Genomic DNA, 14,559 nt, shown 5'->3' on the forward strand with positions numbered 1-14,559 from the left:
CCATGACTAGGCTACTCAATTTTAGCCACCCCAGAACCCTAAAGGAAACCTTGCCAGATGATGAAGGAGGTAAGTTACAGGGTTTGTTCTAATTATAAGGGAAAAAATAAGAAATTGTCCTTATTATAAAATGTATTTATATTCACTTACGTCTTCATTTCTGTAAGGTAAAGAATTAGGCCAAATTTTGCCGCCCCTAAAATCTGCGGCAGTCTATTGGTAATTCCGCCACTGGACGCAGCTAATGAAAACAGATTACGTTATATAAACTTCTGGAACGGATAATATAAATTGCTTTTCATGTTTTCATTTCATAATAATTAAATGTAGTGATGAATGAATGAAAATAATATTACTAGATGACGCCCGCAACTCCGTTGCGCCAAAACTTGTTTATCGCGTGGGAACCGTACATTTTTCCGGGATAAAAAGTATCCTATGTCTTTTCCCGGGACTCAAGGTATAGGTAGACCCAATCCTCTACCCTTTTCCCTTCCCTACCCTCCCCTATTACCCTATTCCCTCTTAAACGGCCGAAAACGCACCTGCAGTTCTTCTGATGCTACGAGCGTCCATGGGCGACGGAAGTTACTTTTCATCAGGTGACCCGTTTGGAGATTTTTTTAATGAAATAAGGGAGCAAACCCCCTTTTTTTCATAACAAAAATCTCCATACGAATTTTCAGCAAAATCGGTTCTGCCGTTTGGGCGTCAAGAGGTAAGACAGACAGACGTACAGACAGACTGACACACTTTCGCGAATGGATTGTCAAGAAGAGCCTTAAAACGCGACAGTCAGCAATTCAAGTTGAAGCGAGAATAATGAAGATGGATGGTATTTCTGAGATCATTGAAAATAAACGCTGCCTTTTACAGTTGACGCGAGATTCTAAGGTTTTTAAGGTCCCGTACAAAGTGTAAAAACTTGACCACTCCTGTGACTTCTCTGTATATCCGTCCGTTTCTCACAAAGCTGTATCTTTTTAACCACGCGTGGTTCGCGTGGCTACCACACCACCAACTAAAGGACACCGGAATGGCAGCGGCGAGGCGAGCACTTTCAGTGTCATATGATTTTAAACTTTATCTTCATTATTGTAATACATAGTATCGCTTGAGAAGTCTACGGCCGCCCGTGGCCGCTCGTGGCCGCTCGTGGCCGCTGGCGATTTCTCAAGCTATACTATGTATTACTATAATGAAGATAAAGTTTAAAATCATAATATTATGACACTGTATGTGCTCGCCTCGCCGCTGCCATTCCGGTGTGTCGCCGGGTGAAGCCAAACGAGCGTAATTTGTGAGTTGTGAGTCGCAGAATTTCGGCTGGCAGAAATTCTGCTGCATTCAGTTTCATACAAAAGTCTTGTTTGATTCACACGAGTGTAATTTTGTGTCATGATTTGTATGAAAAGATATTTAGGAGGTAAATGATCCCCTTAAGGGAAAAATCTTAAGTATGGCTAAAGTTGAAGGGAAAATCACAATATTTATATGGCTGGATGTAGTGAATTTACCAAACTTCGTGATAGCATACTTATTTTTTATCATATGTACGTACTTTTTTTGTACTAGCGGCTTTTGTAAAAGTTTAACTAAGGGATCATTTTATACACCCCTATGTATAAAATGATCCCTTGAGTTGGGGTAAAATAATCCCAGAGATAATATTTATTATTGATAACCAATTTAAGCATATAAGTAAGAAACACGCATCTTTTAGTTTATTAGCAAGTTTTTTTAGGCTTCGGTAGCCAAAGGATAAAAAGGGGAGCAAATTTATTAAGATCTTGCTGTCTGATCGGTTTATCGGTCCGTCTCAAGGCAAAACACGATAGTAATGACTTCTGAAATCGATATCTTTGATAATATATTTGTTCTTTAATAATTAAATTAAAATAAAATAACAATTTCATCAAAAGAAAAATATTCCCCAATTTCTACTTTATATCCAGGGATCATTTTATACACACAAATAGGGATCATTTCACCCCATATACCAAATTCCAAGAAATCAATCAAAACACAACCATCAAATACCACGTGGGGTGATCTAAAACTGTTTAAATATTAGGTAACTGCTATTAATACCCTATAACAAAATAACATTTAAATAAACACGAATTCCTAAAAAGTTATGAAAGTCCAAAAACAGGCTTAATTTAAATCAGAGCAACACTTTTTAAAAAGAATTAAATAAAATTTCGCCAAGCGCTCTGATCGCCATGATACTATAAGTGGCAACTGGCAGGGTTATGGGCAACCCGTTTCACTTGCATTTGGAAAGATGCCTCTGGTTTAATCTGATTTAAGGGGATGGATCATTTGACCCGTAGGGATCGTTTTACCTCACATTCCCCTACACGACAGAAATTCTGCGACTCACGACTCACAAAATTACGCTCGTTTATCACCACCCTTAGGATCCGAGGATACTTTTTATTCCGTAAAAATGTACGGTTCCCGAGCGAGAACCAATTTTGACGCAACGGATTTGCGGACGTCATCTAGTATCTATTATGTAGTACGTTTCGTAATACTTAAAGATACAGTACCTGGATGACCGAGCTTTGATCGGTATAGCAAACACTCATTGACTTCGTGTTACTTAATAACGCCATCTGCTGGTCGTTAAAACAATTAGTTGCTAACAAAATAGTATTATTATTCGCCAATAGATGTCAGGAAGAGTCATATTTTTCAGTTTATCGATTATCGATAAAACACGAATAAAAAGACATTTTCTGAAAATGATTCCTAGCTAGATCGATTTATCGCCCCCGAAACCCCCTATAAACTAAATTTCATGAAAATCGTTGGAGCCGATTCCGAGATTCCAATTATATATATATACAAGAATTGCTCGTTTAAAGATATAAGATACAGCCGAACGTATTACCTCCTCCTTTTTGGAAGTCGGTCAAAAAATACACGGTATTCAGGTTATCCTGGTTAATTTAACAGAGGAAGGTAATGTGGTAATTGCATTACAAAGGTTCTCGTTACGAAAGTCAACTCCATGAGGGATGGAAAACATCGTCCATGTCAATGGTACTCAACCTTTTCTTTTACACGGGCCACAAACGTTTTGATCTTGATGTCGCTGGCAGCAACCAAATATTTTTAGGATTTAAGAAATAACGTTCTTCAAACATAGTTTTTTTTTTTTTTTTTTTTATGAAATAAGGGGGCAAACGAGCAAACGGGTCACCTGATGGAAAGCAACTTCCGTCGCCCATGGACACTCGCAGCATCAGAAGAGCTGCAAGTGCGTTGCCGTTCTTTTAAAAGGGAATAGGTTAATAGAGGAGGGTAGGGAAGGGAATAGGGTAGGGGTTAGGGGATTGGGCCTCCGGTAAACTCACTCACTCGGCGAAACACAGCGCAAGCGCTGTTTCACGCCGGTTTTCTGTGAGAACGTGGTATTTATCCGGTCGAGCCATCCGGGAGAGCCATGCTTCGGCACGAATGGGCCGGCCATTCGTGCCGAAGCATGGCTCTCCCACGTTTAAATGGTATATAAAAATAGAAAAAAAAAATCACGATTTTCACGACGACGACATTTTTGAAATGTTTTTATATAATTATATAATATTAAGTATGCTAAATTGTTATTAAATGAATTGTAAATGAGATATAAATAAATGAATAAAAATAAATAAATTTTGCCGGTGGGCGTTAATTTCAAAATGGTTTTACTTCACGCGGGCCACTGATTAAGTCCAGGCGGTTCGCATGCGGCTGACCGCAGGTTGAGACTTGAGTATAGCTGGTCCAGATAGATTACGTGAATACGACGATGCCAAAAAGGGTAATGATTTTGGAAGTTCGTGTTAGGGCCAACCCAGACGTATCACAACCACACGACAACCACAACCGCACCACGTGGTCGGGCGTATATTTCGTATTGTAAATGAACTGGACCATTCACACGTACCACATTTTGTACTCGTTGTCGACCACTTGTGTGATACCGACCACATCTCAACCACGGCCAACCACAACGTTGCGGCGATGCAATGCGCGCAAACCGCCCGCGCTCTTCCTTCCCTCCGTTTCATTGACTTTCGTACATAACCACATCGCAATGCGCAACTACTGGCGACAACGCAACCACGTCGACATTTTGTCGGTACCACAACGCAACTACAAAAAGCTGCAGCGACACCATTCACACGTAAGTAACCACTGCTTAACGACATTAATTTGTCGTTGCGATATGGTGTGAGTTGGCACTTGGTACTTAGTTGTAGTAAAATCCTTACTTATTATTATAAAATACGCTAAAAAGGGGGCTGTCTATCTCATGTCTGTTACCTCTTCACGCCCAAACCGCTGAACCGATTTTGCTGAAATTTGGTATGGAGAGAAAGGACATAGGATACTTTTTATCCCGGAAAAATGTACGGTTCCCGCGCGTTAAACGAGTTTCAGCATTGGGCATCTAAGCAGCGGGGCTAAAATGGTCGCTTTGGAGAAACATATTATGAATCATAAAATGATTCATTTTTTTAAATCGCAAAATTGCCACTCTATTTGCAAATGTCTAAATTCGTATTAATTTGACATTCGTGACTTTGACAGTTTTGACAATTCATTTTGTGAATTGATTGAGAAGAATTGCTAAATGTGATCATTTTAGCCCCGCTGGACTACTCTTAATTTCGCCATAGTCGGATAAAATACTGACGCAAGAAAAGCTACAGCTGGGTAATGAACATAAAACATTGTTAAACAATAAATATTCGTTAAGCACCTGCATGCCTCCACGTAAAGCAGATTTTCTCCAATAAATCATTTGATAAATTTATTAGCTCTACCCAGCGGTTCGAGAGAACCCCTACTTTTCACTCGCAGCGGAATTAATTTTAATATTTAGTGTCATGTAGCATTTTTTATTACAACTAAAACAGGGGTACTCAAACTTTTTATGGTTGCGGACGGACCCTAATACAAAATAATGTTTGTCTCATATTCTTATTTATATACTGTCGTAGTTTGTCTGATGACATTTAAAAAAAAATGATCGCCAGCGGAACCTTCACGGAGCTCCAGGGCTCCGTTACACTTTAAGAGGATACACCAGGGGCGAGAGAAATTGAAAATAGGTATTTGAAAATATATTGCTGTCTCGCCAATCTCAAGTCTCCCATCGCAGAGCGCGATAGACACAACACGACAAAAGTTCTAATAAAAGAACAGAAAATCTTCGATTCGTTGTCCGCTGATTCCTTCTCCAAAACTTAACCGATTTAAGTACTTTTTTCATTAAGAATTAAAGCATGGCTTGAGCTGTGTTCCTATGTTTTATTTTTTTTGTATATTTTAGCCAGTTTTCTTTTCTGGGTGTTTGAACACAGAGGAAAATCTTGCCATTTTTTTGGGTTTTTGGACGTTCTTATCTTTTTTAATAGTAAAATTATGAAAAAAAAAGAAAACATAGGGACATGCTAATAGTGGTCATAGAAAAAAATCGTAACTCTAACGGCATTATCCAGGGAGGAAACAGGGGACAGCGTTTGTATGGAAAAACGGCGGTGTGGAATCCTCTTAAGAATTGCTGACCTAGACCTTAACCGCAACTACCTTGAATTTTGAGGGAACCGTTCCCTTTTTTTTGGATGGAAATTGTCCTACGTCGTTTTCCAGAAATCAAAGTATGTTTTTACAAAATGTCATTGTTAACTACGTATAAAGGTAACAGACGGATGGAAAGACAATGCGTTTATAATATTTTCACGTGGGAATATTATTCATAACCTTAGTCTAGAGCCAAGTAAACCACTGGACCATAAAGACGTTTTCTAAAGGTTTCCAGAAAAGTTTTCCTTAGCCTACTGTGATATTTATCTCCATTTAATTTTAATTTCGATTTTAATGTAAACTAAAACTCGACTAAATTTACTCGATGTTTTTAAAAGCTTTTATTTTTTTCTATTTCAAAATCGGAAAAATCCGAAGTGTAGCAGTAGCTTTGTATTACAGGCACTGCACATAAAGTACCTGTTTGTTTTCGAGGATAAGATAAACCTGGGCCATTTAGCCGAAACTTTTCGTTTTCGCTTCGTTATAGAATCGCCGATCAAAATGTATGGAATTGACATAAGACGAGTCGAACGTCAACGTCATATTAACGAACGCTTATGTCAATTCCATACATTTTCATCGGCGATTCTATAACGAAGCGAAAACGAAAAGATTTTGGCTCACTCCCCCAGAATACTTTAACCTCAAATATCTTACTCATTTTTAAACTAAAATCAGATATTTTTCTCGTCATTTTACATATAATTTCAGTACAATATCATATTCCTTAGCATTAGTAAAGGGGTATGAAGATTTTTATATGGAGCCTGGCCGACAAAAAAGTTGCAATAATATCATAAATTGGTAAAACTTTGGCAGCTCATCTTCGAAATGTGACACTTTACGTGGTTTTGTCTAAGATTTTTTTTTATGAAATAAGGAGGCAAACGAGCAAACGGGTCACCTGATGGAAAGCAACTTTCGTCGCCCATAGACACTCGCAGCAGAAGAGCTGCAGGTGCGTTGCCGGCCTTTTGAGAGGGAATAGGGTAATAGGGGAGGGTAAGGAAGGGAAGGGAATAGGGGAGGGTAGGGAATGGAATAGGGTAGGGGATTGGGCCTCCGGTAAACTCACTCACTCGGCGAAACACAGCGCAAGCGCTGTTTCACACCGCCTTTCTGTGAGAACGTGGTATTTCTCCGGTCGAGCCGGCCCATTCGTGCCGATGCATGGCTCTCCCACGTGTAGATCATAGTATTTTTTGTCTGTATTAATGTTAGCTTTCCATTTTTAAAAAAAGTATTCGTGAACACGAAAAAACACTATAGCGGACAGTAGGTCGGCCAAAATCTTCATAGCCCTTTCGTTTCCCATTTTTCCTAATGCACGTTAGTAGCATTATACTGAGTTTTGTTTACACTTAGTTTAAAATGAATCGGAATGGAGCTGACCCTAATTACGAAACAAGCGACTGTAAATCTGTACACTGTATAGTTTGTACAATGTACATGTATATATATACAGACATTATGTGAAGTTGGCGACCCAGTTCCGAGTGGCCAAGTTTATAGAATTACTGAGACTGAAGACCTTCAAGTTTCTGGACCCTAAATACCCATTTTGTATTAATTAGTTACTAATAAAGGTTTAAATATTAATTATAATAGATAACAACAATCTAAACACTAAGAAAATGCAATCTTAAATATACAAACATATATAAACGTAAGGTATACAACTATAAAAAGGAAAACTTCCCCAGGCCGTCCCCACCTGGCAGAGAGCATTGCCACGTTGGTTTTTTGTTTTATGAAATAAGGGGGCAAACGAGCAAACGGGTCACCTGATGGAAAGCAACATCCGTCGCCCACGGACACTCGCAGCATCAGAAGAGCTGCAGGTGCGTTGCCGGCCTTTTAAGAGGGTAATAGGGGAGGGTGGAGATGGGAAGGGAAGGGAATTGGGGATGATAGGGAAGGGAATTGGGCCTCCGGTAAACTCACTCACTCGGCGAAACACGGCGCAAGCGCTGTTTCACGCCGGTTTTCTGTGAGAACGTGGTACTACTCCGGTCGAGCCAGCCCATTCGTGCCGAAGCATGGCTCTCCCACGTATATTTGGTTACGTTGGATGGCAATTGCTATCCGCTGTGCCAGGTAGCTCCCGGCTCTGGGGTCTCGGGTGGCTTCAATAAGCTTCTTAGATATCTGTCTAAAAAGCTTATGTGCCCCCGGACCCCCTGCGCCTGGGGTTTCCACCAAACGGTTCAAATATGAGATCTCCACTGAGGTAAAAATAAAGTAATTATAAGATTTATAAGAATCCACCATTTATGCCAAATACAAGATTACCCGGTGAGCTTCGTATCACTTCCCGCCTAAAGAAAACCTTCCCTGGACTTCAAGACGAAAATCAGGCGAATTGGTTCAGCCGTTTTCGAGTTAAGTATAGCGAGACTAACAAAATTGATGATTATTTTTTTTATATAGCTGATTATGAAAATTCTACCTATATGCCAAATATAACTTAGGTTCCGTACCCTCTTTTACATACTTTTGAGCTAGTAACGAATTGCTACGCCGTAGCTGGTTACGAAATGCTACGCCGTAGCTGGTTACGAAATGCTACGCCGTAGCTGGTTACGAAATGCTACGCCGTAGCTGGTTACGGAATGCTACGCCGTAGCTGGTTACGAAATGCTACGCCGTAGCTGGTTACGGAATGCTACGCCGTAGCTGGTTACGGAATGCTACGCCGTAGCTGGTTACGAAATGCTACGCCGTAGCTGGTTACGGAATGCTATGCCGTAGCTGGTTACGGAATGCTACGCCGTAGCTGGTTACGAAATGCTACGCCGTAGCTGGTTACGAAATGCTACGCCGTAGCTGGTTACGAAATGCTACGCCGTAGCTGGTTACGGAATGCTATGCCGTAGCTGGTTACGGAATGCTACGCCGTAGCTGGTTACGAAATGCTACGCCGTAGCTGGTTACGAAATGCTACGCCGTAGCTGGTTACGGAATGCTACGCCGTAGCTGGTTACGGAATGCTACGCCGTAGCTGGTTACGAAATGCTACGCCGTAGCTGGTTACGGAATGCTACGCCGTAGCTGGTTACAAAATGCTATGCCGTAGCTGGTTACGAAATGCTACGCCGCCGTAACCATAAAGTTAATATACCTAGCGGAATAGAGAAACAAAGGCCTGAGCAAGAGAGATGTCACTATATGATTTTTTCGAAACCGGTTGTGTATTTAACAATTTTGTAATAAATATCTTAAAATAAAGTGGAATAAGTGCAAGGAAAGTGTATAATTATTTAATGGAAGATGAAAACCAATTTCGATTACGTTTGACAGCTCGAGATTGTTGCTCTATTCCGCTAGGTATATTAACTTTATGGCCGTAACTGGTTACAAGTTGCTACGTCGTAGCTGGTTGTAATTGCTACGCCGGTTGTAATTTAGCAATTCGTAGCCATCTATGGCGTAGCAATTCGTAGATAGCTGTGTATAATAATCGTTTTGTAGTTGTATTATACTATTAGATGTAGTCTATACATATAAAACTCAATGGTGACTGACTGACATGGTGATCTATCAACGCACAGCACAAACCACAGGACCGATCGTGCTGAAATTTGACATGCAGGTAGATATTATGACGTAGGTATCCGCTAAGAAAGAATTTTTATCAATTCCACCTCCAAGGGGTTAAAATAGGGGATGAAAGTTTGTATATAATAATACTTCTTAAATCGAGCGAAGCCGCGCGCGAAAGCTCGTCTCGATATAAAGAAAAACTAAATCAAAATGAAAGAAAAAAACAGAAGGTCGTCCTACGCATTACAATCATATTAACACTCCTCGTAACACGAATTAAGACATTATATTCATATCAAAAGCAACACACGAAACATTTTATGCAAGTAATAATCATATTAACTGATACTAAAAATACCGTGGAAAGGAGGATGGACCCCTCCCCCTTTTCCCCCTAAACGGGCGGGGTCATTATGGAGAAGCTCGCGTGAGGGAATTCTGTGAATCTCCTATTAGGAATATACGGGAATATGCGCTCTAAGAATTAAAAAAAAGATGATGAAAAAACTTCCACCTTAGGAAGTTTTATGCGTCAATTCCATAAAGTTTATATACCTAGCGGAATAGAGAAACAAAGGCCTGAGCAAGAGAGATGTCACTATCAGTAACACTGCGTGGTAAAAAGAGACGTGTGATACATGACAGCAGCACTCTTTTTTTGACGTCCAGTCGGCACGTGCCGCACGTTGACAATTTAATCTCATAGAATTCATGTTCAATCATGCTTGTGTAAGTGTATAGTTACACATATTTTTCACACAGATGTAAACCAATTTCGGTTACGTTTGACAGCTCGAGATTGTTGCTCTATTCCGCTAGGTATATTAACTTTATGGTCAGTTCACATTGAAATAAAGCGAAACGGGAATAATTGGAGGTGCTTAAAAATAGTAGAAATATAAAATTGGTGATGCGCTTAAAATCTAGGTATTTTCCTTATCTCTCTAGTGATAATACCCATCTGAATCGGTTTAGCAGTAAGAGCATGAAGAGTTAACAGACAGACAGACAGAAAGACACACTTTTGGGATTTATAATATTAAGTAAGATATTTAATTGCTAATACTGCTGCGTACTCCTATGCAGCTTAAAATCCGAATCTTTATTACATGAATTAACAAATATTAAAACAGTATTTATGAAATTAGGACATAATTAATAAACTAATATACGTGTTCTACAAATGTTGTCACATCCTTTAATTTGATACACAATGTTATACCGAGGTTATACTTAATTTTAATTGTTTTATTTTTTTATTTTTTTATTTATTTAAGGTTGCTTTAACATCAGGGTCATTAGCGACCACAACAAAGAATACATTACAGAAGACTTAAATACATTTGTATAAATTTATCATTTTCAAAAATTGTAGAGTTTTAATACATCCATTTTCATCATTTAAACATTCTTTTAGATCGGTAGGTAATTTACAATAGCTTCTTTCAACATTATATTGTCTTTTGACGAAATGTTGAAAAAAAATTATGATGGTAATTAGCTCGTTGTTTGTTGTGTTTGTTAAAACTTGAGTGTTATTTTTATTGAATTCCATTTTAAATTTCGAGCGTAATACTGAGTAAAACAAACTAGGCCTTTACATCCGTTGTGGATGATTTATACAGTATTTCCAGAGCGAAGGTACCACCCCTCAAATACTGTAGTGCCTGGGACAAGATTTTTAAATGTCCGTATGGTTGCCCAAGCGCATACGGCATTCTCGCATCATAGTCGGCCTAGTCCAGAGGAAAGAGTCTAGTCAATACGTCTGGGACAACTATGTGCGGGTTTCCTCACGATGTTTTCCTTCACCGTACGAGCGTTCGTATTATGTACTTGAAATCAGAAAATGTCTCATTGGTACACGCCTTCACCCGGGTTCGAACCTGCGCCCTCTAGGAGTGCGAACCGAAGGTCTACCCATTAGGCCACGGACGCTCTTAATATTACTGAGTTAATATTACTTAAATTATGCTTCAAAATGAAATACACAGTTGGGTCACGGGTTCTTAAAAAAAAATCCGTTTAAAGTTCTAAACCAACGTTTGTCAGTATAGGCTTCCAAAATTCAAACTGATGTGGCACAAAATATGTGTATTTGTGTAGAAAGTAAAGGTCTTTTTTTATTAAAAAAGCAGTACCACGTCACGTCTTGGTCTGATCACTCTGACCCGTAATTATTCATTATGTCAAGTATCGAATTGTAGATCCATAAGTGCTTGGGGCTCTACCTGTTGAGCTGAAATGCCTCGCAAATTTTATATAGGTCGGGTTTTAAACTGAAATAAGGCATAAATAATAAATTAGGGAGATAAAATACGTAATTATATTTAAATAAGTTTGTTTTTGTCATCGTTTTAATTATAAATAGGCTTTATATAGTCGTGTAAAATTCGTCCGAAAATATGAATAACCTCAAACTCCTCAACATACCTTCAAAATTTAACTATTAAAATATATTCGAATTTCGAATACTCACTTTTTTTTAATTCTTTTTTATTGCATAAACTGTGTGCACCGAACCTGCGCGCTCGAAAAACACGCCTGCCGCAGCACCAGTCATCGCTCGCTCGGCACACGGAGCGTGCGTCTTTGCCTCTTCCGCCTCACGAATTAAAAAAAACGTGAATTTGAATTAAGAATTTTTTGAATTTGAAACTGTGCTGCAGTGTTTTATGTGCTTGTGGATTTTTATTTAGATTTTATGAGTAAGTATTTTTTAAAGTTTTCATTATAATGATATATTATAATATAATAACATTTTGTTTGTTACTTAGTTGTTGTAGTTATAAGTAAAAATAACAACTGGCTTAAAATTAGTATAAATAATTTTAAAAAATGCGTTTTTACTTATTATTGTATCTAGTTTTTACAATATAATGTCATTCTTGAGTACTTTTGTAAATTCGAAAGAAGTTGTACCGTACTCAATTAGGGAAATAACCAAAAAAATAATTGCAAAACTTTTTGAAGCTTGTTTAAAAAACGATCGATTCTGAAAAAGGTGTTGAAAAATTATGGAAGATACATTTTTAATTTTAATTATTGTTTTTGTGTTTCTAAAAAAACTTAAGTAACTAAATTGTTGAAGTCTACTCAGGTAGATCTCTTCTCTCTCACGATATTTTTGATAAAAATAATAATTTACATAGTGTAACAAAACTAAGTAATAATACTTAAGGGTAGTATGTGTCCTTACATAGAGTTCACTGTGAAAATAGCAGCGCTAAAAGAGTTTTATTTTAATTTTTTTATGGGCACAGCCATGAAGCTGCGACGCTTGGCCATACCAATCCAAAAAATACTCTTTCAGGGCTACTATTTTTACAGTGAACTGTATGTAAGGGATATACACACCCTGAAGTGTTATCACTCAGTTTTATTAAATGGATAATAACTTATTCGTAAAAATTACGATACACTGTACGTGTACACATCAAGTAGTAAGATACGTCGTAACCTTTCCTTAATTTTATATTCTATGTTGTAGAGATCATTTTTAACTTTTGAAAATTATGAAAATATGGATCAAGGTGCCTGTTTTCTCCTGGGCTTTCATTAACATTTTCTACTTGACGGAGCCAATTAAATATGAAAATATTATTTCTTCTTCAAAATCACTCTTACATATTTTAAGATAAATTTCATGATTATATCTTAAGTTTTAAATACTTACTGAAAGTCCATTTAGCGATGTGCCAAAATACGCGTTCTCGAAAAACATAACTCTCCTGACGCAGTTGAGTAACAAAACCTTCTATAAGGTTGATGTTTTGTGCAACGATTGTGCATAAAGATACAGAGAACTAAGGGAGAACCGTACATTTTCTAACTGTAAAAGTAGCATGCGCTTTTGCCGTTGACTACGTTATAAATGTTGGGTAACAAAGTGATTTCAGTAATTTAAAATCCTATTTGATACATGGTTAATAGAATCAGGCGTTACTTTGCGGAACTACGAACAACGTCCGTTAAGGACTTGACGGACGTTGTTCGTAGAGTCCACATCCTGAGGATGCTCCGGTGTTGGGGCGAAACGCGCGTCAAGGTTTTCAACCTGCATGGTGGTGAGGGGCCTTGCACGGATTTGCCAACATTGTTGCTTGTATGGTGGTGGTGTTTGCAGGTTCTTGCATGCGAGTGTACGCATAGGCAATGTGGGAAAGGAGGGAGGTGCTGTACGCATGCCTATGCGTACACTCACTCATTTACTCAAAGGTTGAGGTTTATTTCGCGGAATATTTCTAAAAATAATATCAAATTAAATTTTAAGCTATTTGATACAAACAAGTAAACAAAACTTCCCTCTTTATAACACTGGTATAGAAGACCTGTATATTATCTCTTATTTATAATAGTGATTCATAGATCTATTGTATACTAAACCATTATAAAAATAACATAAAAATTATATTATTTTGTCCGTCTGTACTAAATCAGGTGTATGATAACGTCACTCAATGGCAAACTCTTTATTACGGCTTGGATACGACACAAAACAATTTATTTCTTTTACTTTATCTTTTTCTAAGTATTTTCCTTATTGTTTTCTAAGTTTGAAGACTTTAGAATATGTTTTTGATCCCAACACTGTATATCGTGTATCATAAATAAATGATAATACTTTAGAGTTTGTATATACATGTCTCACATTTAGATTAATCCATGCTTCGGCACGAATGGGCCGGCTCGACCGGATAAATACCACGTTCTCACAGAAAACCGGCGTGAAACAGCGCTTGCGCTGTGTTTCGCCGCGTGAGTGAGTTTACCGGAGGCCCAATCCCCTAACCCCTACCCTATTCCCTTCCCTACCCTCAACTATTCCCTTCCCTTCCCTTCCCTACCCTCCCCTATTACCCTATTCCCTCTTAAAAGGCCGGCAACGCACTTGCAGCTCATCTGATGCTGCGAGTGTCCATGGGCAACGGAAGTTGCTTTCCATCAGGTGACCCGTTTGCTCGTTTGCCCCCTTATTTCATAAAAAAATAACTATGACAAAAGGAGCACTGAATTAGTTTCCATTTAAAATTTTGTATGAGCAGTAACTTGAGCAGTAACTTCTAAAGTAGCTATTTCAGCGTTGCTAATTTCACTGTGAATCTTATATCTTTAAACGAGCAATTCTTGTATATATATATTATAATAATTGGAATCTCGGAATCGGCTCCAACGAATTTCATGAATTTTAGTATATAGGGGGCTTCGGGGGCGATAAATCGATCTAGCTAGGAATCATTTTTAGAAAATGTCATTTTATTCGTGTTTTGTTGAATACCGAGCAAAGCTCGGTCAAATAGCTAGTTTTATATTAAAAGGGACATAACTTTATCTCTACCTTGTGTATCTGTAGTACGCGTCAAGTTGCAGTCTGAGCTGACCCTAAGTCTATGGAACTCTACTACTCTACATAATATTTAAATGATGTTT

The sequence above is a fragment of the Aricia agestis genome, chromosome 21 (assembly GCF_905147365.1).
Source record: "Aricia agestis chromosome 21, ilAriAges1.1, whole genome shotgun sequence".
Lineage (NCBI taxonomy): Eukaryota > Metazoa > Arthropoda > Insecta > Lepidoptera > Lycaenidae > Aricia > Aricia agestis.